Source organism: Anas acuta, chromosome 14 (assembly GCF_963932015.1).
Source record: "Anas acuta chromosome 14, bAnaAcu1.1, whole genome shotgun sequence".
NCBI classification, from domain to species: Eukaryota; Metazoa; Chordata; class Aves; order Anseriformes; family Anatidae; genus Anas; species Anas acuta.
In genome coordinates, this window is record NC_088992.1 from 15,194,422 (window position 1) to 15,207,504 (window position 13,083).

At 34.1% G+C, this 13,083-nt stretch overlaps 1 protein-coding gene across 1 annotated transcript in view; it reads right to left on the reverse strand.

Annotated features, from left to right (window-relative positions):
- The window catches only part of DOCK2 (dedicator of cytokinesis 2), a 187,800-nt gene that overhangs the window by 125,733 nt on the left and 48,984 nt on the right, over positions 1–13,083 (reverse strand). The gene's annotated exons all lie outside the window — the stretch shown is intronic.

Genomic DNA, 13,083 nt, shown 5'->3' on the forward strand with positions numbered 1-13,083 from the left:
CAACTGTCCAAATCATCTAAACCAAACATACACACACCTCTTTGTAAAAGAAATAAGTCTTGGGCGTAATTCCTCTTATGTATGAAGCCCTCCAGACTTCTTAAATATCAAGAAAGCAGAGCTTCTTGCCAGGAAAAAAAATCATCCTTAGAGGACAGCTGAAGCAGAAAGTATAATTGATTTCCTCCTGTTTCAAAAGCTAATTTGTCTGTGAGCTTCATGACTCCCAGTTGCATTTTCATTATAAATGAAAGAAGTCCATAGCTGATACATATAGAATCCATTAAAAGGACTTAACATATGCAGCTGATCAATTATTTACTGTGAAGTTTCTGATGTGAACAAATTTGAAGGGTTGACCTATAAGGAAATTCAAAAGTTGTTGAACTAGCCTTATCTATATTATTTCATTAAAAAAAAAAAAAATCAAAAACTGTTCAATACATTTTTAAAAGCAAATTGAATGGATTGTGGTAATTATCTTTGCTTAGATTAAGGTTATATACTTCTATTTTGTGACTGGTGTCTATATAAACTCAGCTTGTTATTTAACACAATACAGGAAAATTACATCATTTTCTGTGTAGGGAACAACTAAGATAATATACTTCTAATGTATTAAATAGAAATAAAAGACAATATTCTTAGAAAAGAAAAAAAAAAAAAAAGAGTGTTTTAAGAGCCTTACAAGTTGAAGTCATCCTATATGAGGATGCAATTCCAAGATACTCATATAATCTAAATAACTGAAAAGGTCTAGTATTTGTAGCAAATGACCCCTCATCTCAATCAGAGCTTGCAAATGGATTAATATTAACAGAAAACTACAGTCATGACTTCTTTTTTTTTTTCCCCCTTCCCTCCAACAGGATATTTACATTAAAACTATACCACTATTTCACCAGCCTTTTATATAAAACATGTAGTAATCCTATTACCATGGGACAAAAATTTCTATTGAATGGCTATAAAAATTCCAGCTTATAATATTAAGATATGAACACACAAGTTAAGTAGCAAAATGAACAAAGTATTCATTTGAACATCAACAAATCATTAGCTAGAAAAAAGCTGAGTAGGAATTAAGAAACCTATGGAAGGAAAGTTTACAGCTATAAGAAAGAAATAGCCAAAGTAAAGTTTTCTGTTATGGTATTTGATAACTTGTGTTCATCAAGCAATCTTCCCCCACTACACCCACACACCCTTTCAAGAAAGCTCAACACGGATGGGAGAGACACGGAAAGGGGGAAGGTACTAGCTGCTTTATTTGCTTCATAAATTTAAGTGCTAGTTGCTTTTTTTCTGCTTGATAAATGATGTAAGAAGAAAGATTGCCAGCAAAGACATACGCACTTTTTAAACTTTAAAATCCATGAAAAAAATAACTGATCAATGTTTCACTGGCCTTTCCTGGAAACTAGAATAAAACATACTGCCTCAAACTGTTTTTGAACACAGAAAACATTTGTTCCATCAATGTCCCTCAAAAGAAATACTGTTCTTTAGAATACGTTTTAATCAGTCCCAAATTCCAACACTTCTCGGAGCAAAGTTCCCTGGTAATAGCTTCATTAAGGTTCAGGTAGATTCATTCTGGTAAAGGATTAAACATAGCTGTGTGTAATTGTGTTACTCCCCTATTTAGGGCTCTTTAGAAAATAGCTACTGATTTCTTCCGTACCAGGCAAGTGAAACTCAAACTTAATGTTATTAATGCAATAATGTCATTACAAAAGACATTTGGGGTCTCCTTCGGCAAAAATCACAGGTGTGCTTCATTCCTGACTGCCTCATATGTGCAGCCAAAACAGTAATAAAGATTTAACACCACTTTTATCTCCCTTAGGAAACACTACCCTTGATTACCTGGCAAGACTGCAGTCAGAGCCATCTGTTAGGATGGTTTCATGCCCACTTGAACTGGCATGCCAAATTAATAAGGACATAGGTGTCATTTGAATACAGATTTAGAGCAAAGACTTAAAAATAAAATCAGTGAACAACATCCTTTCAACAAGGAGAGACTTCTGATGGCAGTCATTGCACAATTACAATGCCATGCTTCTTCACAAAGGACATCTGTTCACAACAGCAGGCATCCTTCTCCTGAAAGTCTTCCCTCTGTTATTTACCATGTAACTCTTTGTTGGGAGCACAAAAGTAATGAAGTTAAAATTTGATGCTTTTTTTTTTTCTTTTTATCCCATCAGAAAATCTAAATTTTCCAGGTGAAATAAAAGCCAAAGATGGAGAGAGACTGTAGATTACCTATAGACTGACAGCACTGTAAGCGGTGAGTTCTGTGTGTCCTGGAATCCAGTACTGAGGCAGAAAGTCAGCACACAGTGCTGGAGCTGACCATTCCGGGCAAGCATCAGCAAGGTTAGACAGCAGAATAGGTACTAGCTTAATGGTCACAGAACACCACCACCAAGCTTCAAGTACTGCAGAATGCATCCAATTCCCAGCTTTAAGTTTCTCGAACTCTGGCTGGGAGCTGAGTTGTGTCATTTACTGGAAGGCTGCCAAAACAACATCTAACGCCACCTTTGCTATAGCCAAAGCAACTCTGAGCATTCAGTGCATTTTCCAGCTTGTCCGCAATCATTGCAGTCTGCCAGCCTGCCACAAATGCTTGTCAGCATGTCCTCTCCAACAGATTTAAAAGTTTGCCTTGTGTTTGGACAATGGAGTATCGATGAATTCCAACTTTCATCTTTCCACCTTTTGTTTAATTGATACACTAAACTAAAATAAGCAAGAGATTTGTATCAACTCTTGTAATACAGCTGTTCTCTTTTCCACTTGACAGAGTTATAAGCAGACAGTTTTACATTTAGAAGTTCACTGTTAAAGTTAGTTTACCTAGCTAGACTTATATTTCCCTCCAAAAAGCAAAGATCTTGATGTATTTATTTAAAAAACTTACCATAATGGGTCAAGACCAAGAAAATGTTACAAGTAGCAGATAATTATCAAAATGTCTAGCATGTTAGTTACTTCTCCATAAACACAAGAAACTAATGGCTTTAACCCGCAATGTGTCACTATAAATTCATGAAAACAAATTCTTGTAGATATGCATATGCCCTCCATATCCATGTCAAACAACTGCATGAATAAAACTATGAAATACAGGATTTCAGATGTGATACTTTAAAGATAAAGAAGTGTTTCTTAGAAGAATCTTTTTAAAGTTAAGTACAAAATTCAAGAGCAGATCCACAAGAGAGATTATTTTTCAGTGTAGAGACATTTTTAAGGGACTTTATGAACAGTGTTTTGGGGTTTTCCCAGAAGCTAAAAAAGGGAGAGTAAAATTCATTAACAATTTCCTACTTTTAAACGTATTGAAATGCTGGAAAATTGTGTTGAACACAGTGCAGGAAAACAATCCCAGAAAATGAAAAACAAAGTACTTCAGCTTAAGTACTCATATCACAACTTATTATGAAACTAGATTCTTCTTATTATTATTATTTTATCTGTAACTCATTTCTGGCAGTAATAAAATTGAAAGATGCTTCATCAAATTACTTGCATTCATTCAAATTTTTTTTTCAACTTAGTTCTTATCAGTCCTGAACACAAAAGCAAAACACAGATTTCCACATCTTTAATTGGATGACACAGCAGAGAAAAATCAAATAATTCTAATTAGGTGTCATAATTTTAACTTTAATATTTCCCTAAGTAGATCTTTACTTGCACTTATCTGAACTTACAGCATTGACTTTTCAGGTAGATGCTTACAAGAAGAAAAGATCAGAAGTTATCTTCCTTGTGCAAGTTAGGCATTATACAGCTATGCAAACCTACATGTATGTTATCTAGGAGGTCATAGTCCACGTATCAAATTCAAATCATGAGAAAGAAGGATTCTAAAGAACATGAAAGTAAGAGTCATTTTCCTTTTTGCTCTAACACAAAAGTGTATGTCGGTATCTAACAGGAAAATCTTAGATTCCCGAAGCTCTACTGTACAAAAACATTCTTACCAACCCCACTGTACAAAACAAACATTGCCAAACCCACTGGTATTCACTTTGTACTTTATTACACAAAGTAATGTCTTCTCCTCCTACAAGTTGTCACTAGTTTATTATTAAAAGTCATGAAAATATTTTGATTTCTGGACAAGCTTTACAGAGCATACACTTTGTGGCTTGAATTTCACAACTCGCTTTCATTTACTACAGGAATACATGTATACGTACTGGACAAAGTTTTCTATCACTCAGATTTGTTATTTATAATACATTACATTTTGCTGTTAGCAGTTTCAATAATCATACTACACAAAGAAACAAACTGACTAGGTGAGGTTCTAACAAACATATGTGATTCTAACAAATGTGACAGTGGATATTCATTACACAGAATGAAGTGTGTATAACCTATAAAATGATGCAGGAATTAATGCTTCTGCCAACAGTATTATATGTGAATCAGCTGTTGCATCATTTATTGTGTTAATCCCTGTTACTAAGTTACAATTACTTTTTATTAGTGGCAATGTAACTTTTTATATCTCTGATCTACTGAGCTATATTAAATCCAGTCCCCAGTTTCTTCATAAAGAGCTGACCAACAGCTACTGAAGCATAACTTGAAATTAAACAAAAATATACATCAATATATAGTGTATTAGATATATGCATAATTTATGGTTCTATCTGCCAATTAAAATTAGAGGCACAGAAATGCGCCTCTAATCTAACAAATTTCAGTTTACCTATTTTATATGGGACTGACTAAATTGAATATTATAGAATTGAAAATCATACTGCAATTAAAATGTTATCATTTTAACCTGTAACAACACACAATATACATAGCATAGGACCAACCAACTGCAAACAGACAGACAGTTTCACTCAACTACATCTTAACAATATAGGACACATATAAATATGTACTAAGGGATAAATCTCAGATCTGACCTAAATACTTGTTCTTCTAGATCACCAACATGGACTATTGATACCTTTCAAGCAGTGAAACTGAAGAATCAGAGCATTCCACAGATACCTGAAGTTGGTAACATATACATGAATATTAGGAAACTAGTCTAATTGCAGACAAATACAAATAAAACTTTTGTTTAAATAAAATTTAAAATAGGAGTTCTTCCTTTAGAAAAACAATTACTATAGTTTCAGCATTTCTTCTAGCATTTGGCAAATTAACCCCTACTGCTAACATATGTCTCTTGATGCTGCTGCCTCCAGAAATCAGCAAGTGCTTTGCATATGCTGAACATGCAGGAGCTATGTCTGCAGCTAGTGATCAGAGGCTCTGGATTTTGAGCCAAGAGACTGAAGCTCTATTCCCAACCCTGCCAGTGACCATCTGTGTGACCTACTTGTACTTTATATTCTTTGAAGCAGATCTCAGTGTTTTGCTACTGCACAAACTCCTAGTCGGGAGTGGACCTTTAGAGAATACCAAGTGAAAAGCAGCAATGTGAACATATACACTTTATTTATATTCACATACACGTACAATTAAGAATTTGATATTCATTTCACACCAATAAAAAACAATTTTCCAAAGGCTAACTGATTTACAAATTTCAATATAATGTCAGTGAATATTCCATGTCCATCTTAAATAAAAATCTAGTTCCAACCACTGTAAGCTTGGAAACAATAACAGCAGCAAAAATTTCATGCAATTGGTAAACACTTTAGTCTAAAAACGGTTATTTGTCAAAAACAGAGAGGTAGTTGTGGAATTTTGGCAATAGGTTTCCTAAAAACTAAGTGTGCATCAATGGTAGCTTTATACAGAAATTAAGAAATTCTACCAAAATTTTTTTTCAGCAGGTCCAAAGGAGACTTTCCAGAGAGACAGGGACGAATCCATTAAATACAGTTATGCAAAGGGAAAAATATCTTCCAGGAGATCATTCCTTACATCAAATGATAATGAAATCCCAGTAAGGGTGTTTATGAAGGACAAGACAACCATTTCTTTCCCTCAGATATATTTAAAAAAGGAATCATCTACAGATCTAAAAGGAAAATATCAAAATTAAGTTTAAGATTTCTTGTCCTTTAATGAGGGACACAACACTATCTGAAGGCAAAAACTGGATAAAGTGTCTGCGCATGTGCTTAAACATCACATAAGAATATTCAAAAACTTAATGGTTAAAGTGCACAAGCAGTTCCCAGTCTTTGTACATTCAGCCCCTGAAGCATATTAACCACCATACCCATCTGTAAGAAGTAATACAGAGCAGGAACTAGACATTGATACCTCAACAAAAAATGTGACAATGTAATCTAAAAGCTTGTAGGACTTATGAAGACCAATTATGGTAGCACTCATCAGGACCGTGCAACTTATCTGACAAAAATCTCTATTCTATCTCTATCTCTATTCAACTACAGTGATAACTTCTGAAAAACTGAAACTACATACCAGTAAATTCAAATTCACTTCATGGCTTCCAATTTTAGGTTCATGTGTAATTTAATAAAACCAAGTTTCACAGGCTTTTTATGTCTTTTTTTTTTTTTTTTGAAAACAAACAAACAAACAAAACAACATGTTTTCCTGTTATCTCAATTCTACTTCCTTAGAAAAAGTGGTGAACATGAATGGGTAAAGGAAGAGAACTACCAGTATATGAAATCTAATTATATTGTAAGATCTATAGACAATACCACTGGGTATTGACCTTGCTATTGGTGAATGAGCTCAACTGGTACTCTAATGAACTACTTAGGAAGAGACTAAATGTTAAAGCTGGAGGAAAAATGGATAATCTGAAAAATGAATAGACTTCATCATAATTGGCACTTCAGTTAAGTATATTCCATATTCTCAGCAAAATAAAAAACCACTACCTCTTCTAGATAAACGTGAACTTTAGTTAATGATATTGTAAATTATCATGCTGGATAGTATTTTGTAATACACTACATATGCTTCCATTCTTGTTAATTACTTCCACCTCATTGCTTCAAGTAATGAATCAGGCTTTGTCCACACCCTACAAACACAGTGCTAAATGTGATGTATTTTACAATCAATTGTATTTGATGTAGAACGTTAAAAGCTGGGTTTTGGAGTTTTATTTCTATTTTAAACTATGGTCATGTACAATAAGAACTTGTTTTCTCTTTACTGTGCTCAATATTAAAATAGCACAGTACAGATTTTTATTTTTTTTCATACCACTATAGTATCAGTCAGATAAATAACTGTATATTGTTTTTTTTCACGTTACACAGTGGCAGAAATTAAACATGTTGTGGACTTTCCCCTGCAATACTTACAACTTCCAGGTTAAATCTAAACAATATGAAAATACAACATAAAAGCAAATTATCTTAAAATATCAGTTACAAGTAAAAACACCCTGTAGTTATCCCAAGACTGATTTTCTGCCATTAGTGATGTAGAGACAGTTTAGGTGAAAGGAAAATACTAAGATCATCACCCAAAAGACAAGCGCTTTGATTAAATGGCATAACAGATATTAAGGGAATACTACCGAAGCAATAGTAACTTTGTTACGTAGCCACATTAAGTGTCTGAGGGATGACAACTTCTTCATGGAATGGTCTCATGAAAAGGAAAACATACTTGGAAGAGTCTACTTGACCCTCACTGGGATGCACTGATGATAGGAAAAGGTAAATTCCCTGCATCCCAGCAAAAAAATGCATCCCAGTGAAGTACAGATAAGTGTAAACTTAAAACTCTTAAAAAAAAAAAAAAAAAGAAGAAAAAAAAAAGACATCATTCCCTCCCTTCATCAAAACATTGAAATACAAAATCTTTCAATGAATATTCTCTAGTTAGCATAAATATTCTCTGATGAGTAAGAAAATGACTTACACAGCATACATTTTAGCTTTATTTTAAAAAGATATCCACCTGAATTCTCTGTTTTGGAAAACTGCTTCTTCAGAGGATCATCTTTAATTTTAAACTAATAATTAAAAACATCAGCTGGTATTTCCCCAGGCTCGTCTAAAAACACTATCATCTCAGCATTGTTATATAATTATATATTTCATATTAATAAGATCATCTTAAAGTAGATCTTGTGCATATAATTACCATATACATATAAACACACTGTGATTTGTATATATTAAAAAAGTGCATAGATTTTCACTCTCAGTTACTAGAGCAAGTTTGGATCACAATGACCTATTCAGATGAGCAGGATTTTAATACCCAGTGTGAGACAGCTAGGGCAGTAAAGGTTTTAAATAAGTATTATATTCTGCATTTACAGTCCTCACTGCATGGTTTTGCTGTCAAGTGTTTGATATTAGCCAAAATTGCACAAGGAGGTTTTGTACACTTCTAGAATTTATAACTAAGATTAAATGAATCTACTAACTACTCGTCTGGGAAAAATTAAAATGTGCTGATTATCTGGTCAGCAGTACACAAAAGCTCCACTTTGTTTTTTTTTTACAAAAGCTCCTCAGAATTAAAAATATTTTTAGCAAAACTTTTAACACACTATTACCCTAAAAACTTCAAAATTGAAAATATATACCCTTCATATAACTTGCATCATATTCTGAGGTAGACATTTTCTATGATATACCAGCTACGTATTTCTTGACTTCAGACAAGCTGCATTTACAAGCAAGCAGCAATCCATTACTATTATTTATCTGCAAGCAATAAAAGCTTTACAGAGCATTATGCATTAACAGACTGCAGCTAAAGCAAAGGCCTGTTAGAGTAATAAAAGAAAAACCATGCTAAGCAGACTATAATGGTAACTGGATTTGAATCTCACTAACTTTTGATTAATAACCACTGAATAAAGACAACCTTTAGAACTGGGAAAAGACTGCTTTTGCTTCTGGAAAATTTGCAGCTGATCAGCAGCAAAAAGCACTAAAAACAGACAAGCATCAAATTAAGGTTCTTGCCATGTCATGGGAAAGCAAACCTCTGACTCCTCCTTTGAGAACCTTATAGAATGGAAGTTGAATAGAAACAAAACCATCTTATACAAAAGTAAGTTCCAGATCTGGAGCTGGCAAGGAGAAACCACATATATGGCTTGGGAAAAGATTAAGACCACAGGTTTGGGGCGGGAGTTGCAGAGACCAAGAGCAAAGCAACACACTTAAGCTATGATGACTATTTCTTAACTGTTCTTCAAAACCATAACCCTCTGTTATCTTTGCAAAATCAACTTTGTTTTATTACACACAGCTCCCTTATGGACTGTTATAGATTGTTTAAATATATGACAGCAATGGTTAACTACATGCAAAACCCAACCATTTGCCCAAAGCATGTTGTTAAACATCAGACCAGGAAATTTATGCTTCTAAGTTATGAGTGTTAAATACTCAGAGATCTTAATATGTCTAACAAATATACAGACACATATTCACTAGCAACAGGACATTACCATCGCTTCATTATCATCTGCAGAAGCCTCTTTAAAGTGACCCGATTTTCAGCTAATGTGATGACTTCATACTGTGGACAGTTGCCAAACAACATTTTACACAGAATTTAAACTAAATTCTAAAGAAATACTTACAATGAAATGATTTTCATATAGCTGTCAAATAGATACATCCAAAGTAAGCATAGTAAATATGGGAAAAAAATACATGTATTTTAGATAAAACAAAAAGGAAAGAAAGCCTGCCCATCTCTATTCCCTTCTCCTACCAGCAACTAGTTCAATATTTAAGTCACAAATACAGTGGGTGCACAAGACAGAATAAATATAGAAATGACCTTTCATTTACTATTAGAATATCAACTAGGGTGAATGACTCCCATAGCATGAAAAATAAAAAATCGAAAGTTTGTAGAATGGCTAGATTCCCCAGAGAAACACATTTGCCACATACGAACCTATTCTTCAGTAAAGAGCTGAAAGAAAATATCCTTCAGTGCAATCGGGTAAAAGTTACAGGCTCTTTACAGTGGGATACCATTTCACAACTAAGTAATACATCTAAGAAAAAAGGGCAAGTGCATCTTAGGACAAACTGCAGATTTGAAGGGAGGACACACTACAAGCACATAGACTGATGAGAAAAGCATGATATAAACAACGCAAGCAACAGCAAAAATTGCCAAGGATGGCTGAAACAAAGTCTCCTACCTAGAAAAGGAACTGTAAGTTGCCCTAAGCATTGATTAAGGGATACTTTAGCCATTATGTACTGCAACAAATAAAGCAAATTGTTTGGTTTTATTTAGCCCAAATTGTATTTTCCTCTATAATTCTCTCCTTATCTCCCTTACCTTTTATTTGCCTTCCCCCCCTCCAGCAGATGACCACTGTCTGAACACAGGATTCGAGATGTACTTGTGCACTGGTTCTACAGTTTATTTCTTGTTTAAATCTCATTTTACAAAACCAGTACAGTCAGAAAATGCCATATACCCATATACTCAGTGGATCCTGGACTCAAGGCTTGTTGGCACTAAACTGTACCTGAAAGCATGGAAGTTCTTTATTACTTTAAAAAAGGTGTTTTTTTGTTTTGTTTTGTTTCATTTTTTCAGCTTTTTTTCAGCTACATCTAACATAAAGCTCCGGTTGACAACAAGCAGCAAAATGCTTGGAAAGCATTAAGTATAGAGCTGTTATTAGGAAAACAGAAATAATATTCAGATGGCAGCCTCAAACCTAGTCAATACTGAAGGTGCCTACATTACACTACTGCCCAATGGAAGTAGTCTGTCTCAACAGGCTGATGCCCCAAGAACTTGCCCTCTGACAGTTTGCATCAGCTTACAGAATACTTCAAATTTCACGTAATACTTCAGATATTGTTTTATTTCTATATTTGTCAATAAAACTGTTTCTCAAATACTACATATATATGTTGAGATTACCACTTTACCATGCATTTTTGATGCATTTGGTCATTATTATACACATGCTTGTTACCTGACTCAAATGCCCCACCATACAAGCATTAATTTATTGAAAACAAGTGAATACTTTTGAGAGTGCGACACTATCTTCAAATCTGTAACTTATGCATTTGTGGAGCATTCAGAGAACAACACCGAAAATCATGTTCTAAATACTGGATTGGACTCTAAGCTTTAGTGCTTTAACAACTATGTAAAATAAATAAATAAATAAATAAATAAATAAATAAAAACTATTATGAGAAAAAATTATGATGCTGCAGGATCTCCATAATAAATGCTTGTAAATATGATCTTAACATGTTGTAAATGAAGTTAAGACAACATATACTTCTGGGGTAAATTAAGTATCTTACATTACCATGTAACATGAATAATAAAGAGACAGATTACTTTTCACCCTGCAGAAATCTGTGGAAGCACAAACACTTAAAGAGACTGTATAAGACTAAGGCAAACAGACACATCTGTCTTCAAGTACTATAAAGGAAATCCTAAACTCTCTAATTCAAATCCAGACATCCAGCTTCAAGGGTTAATACTACTTGACATGAACATTACTCTTGCTAGCAAAGTTTGATTTTCAGTAGTTGACTTGTATTGACACATATGTATAGTTGACACATATTTCTACCAAATGCAAGATATATGTGTTCCCATATACCAATAAGGGAACTGACTGACCTAAATAACCAAACTAAGAATCACCAGCTCCCAAATTTTCCAGTAAGAGCAGAGTCTGCAGACAAGTAACATTGTACAGCTCACAATAATTTATGGCATCCTTCAATGTAACTATATATATTGCAGAATTTAGACAGTTTAGGAAAAGCTGTAAAGAACTAACTACACTTGGACAGCTCTGTGTCCCCCAGCAGAAATGCAGCAAAGACATCTACTATGCTGCAGGTGCACTGACGTGCAGTGTTACACTGTTTAGTTCCTTTTACTGAGCCTGCAAGCTCCTCCTATCAAGCTGCTTTTTCTTCTGATTTTGTACAGCACTCAGCACAAAGTCCTACTCCTGAACAGTCATAAACAATGTGGTCAAAAAAACACTTGTTTTCTTCTGGAGCATACATAGATATGGAAAGAAGGAACTAATTGTGTAGTGTACACCAGGAGGAGCAAGGTGCAAGTCAACAGAACTGTGAAGTACACAGCTTATTTTATGTTCAGCTACTTGTTTCTGGATCTTTCTTAGGAATTTATTTCTTATTATAAAGGGTGCTGTTTTTCTGACCAGGACTCCTGATATACGAACCAATAAAAATGCATTTCAATGACAAGCTTCTTTAAAGAAAAATATCCAGCTATTGTTATTCCACAGCAGTACCTGCCCTTATTCTCTGGCTTGTAAGATTCACAGACAGAAGGATAAAAATCTGAATTTTTCTTTCAGCAAAACAACTATTTGGCTGGAAGTTAACGTATCAACACCAAAAGCATAAACTTTAGCAAAATACAGACAAAAACAAGTAGTATCCTCAGTACTACTAGAACTAGAGTTACTCTGCTCCTTTAAATCTGTAACTATTGAGGCAGATAGTTTACTGGAAATTGAATAAAACTGTCATTATCTGAGGAGCTGAGGCTGGTATCTTACATACATACATGTTGCAAACATCATTAGTGTTGCACACGCACACAAAAAGGACATTACTGCTTACAGTTAATTTCTCCATGTTAAACATAGTCAAGGTATCTAACTGAATTCTAATGAGATAAAGACTTCAAGAGATTGACTTATTTTAACCCAAATGTCTTTCAGTTTTGGAAGAGGTTGTCTTTCTTTCTGGTCTTAAATGCTACTTGCTACAAGAAGCAGAAACAAAAGCTAAGACTTATACTTCTGATCTTAGCAGATGTAAATGTAACCAGTAGTGCAATAATATCTCAGTAACTACTTGGAAAATAGAAATACAGTAAACTGTCTGAAAAAAAAATAAAAAATGAACATAGTTTTAGATCTGTTTGAAAGTTAACTACTTTGATCTGCTCTTAATAGCTGTAAAATAAAGTCAAATTTCCATCTATCCTTGCTAGTTCAAACTGCATCACTCTTCTGGCAATATAGAGCAATGAGATGAGCAGAGCTGCCCACCCATGCTCAGTACTACTTGCCGCTAACTGCTGTAACTGCAAAGTTCCCAGAATCATTATCTACAAATTGTCAGAAAC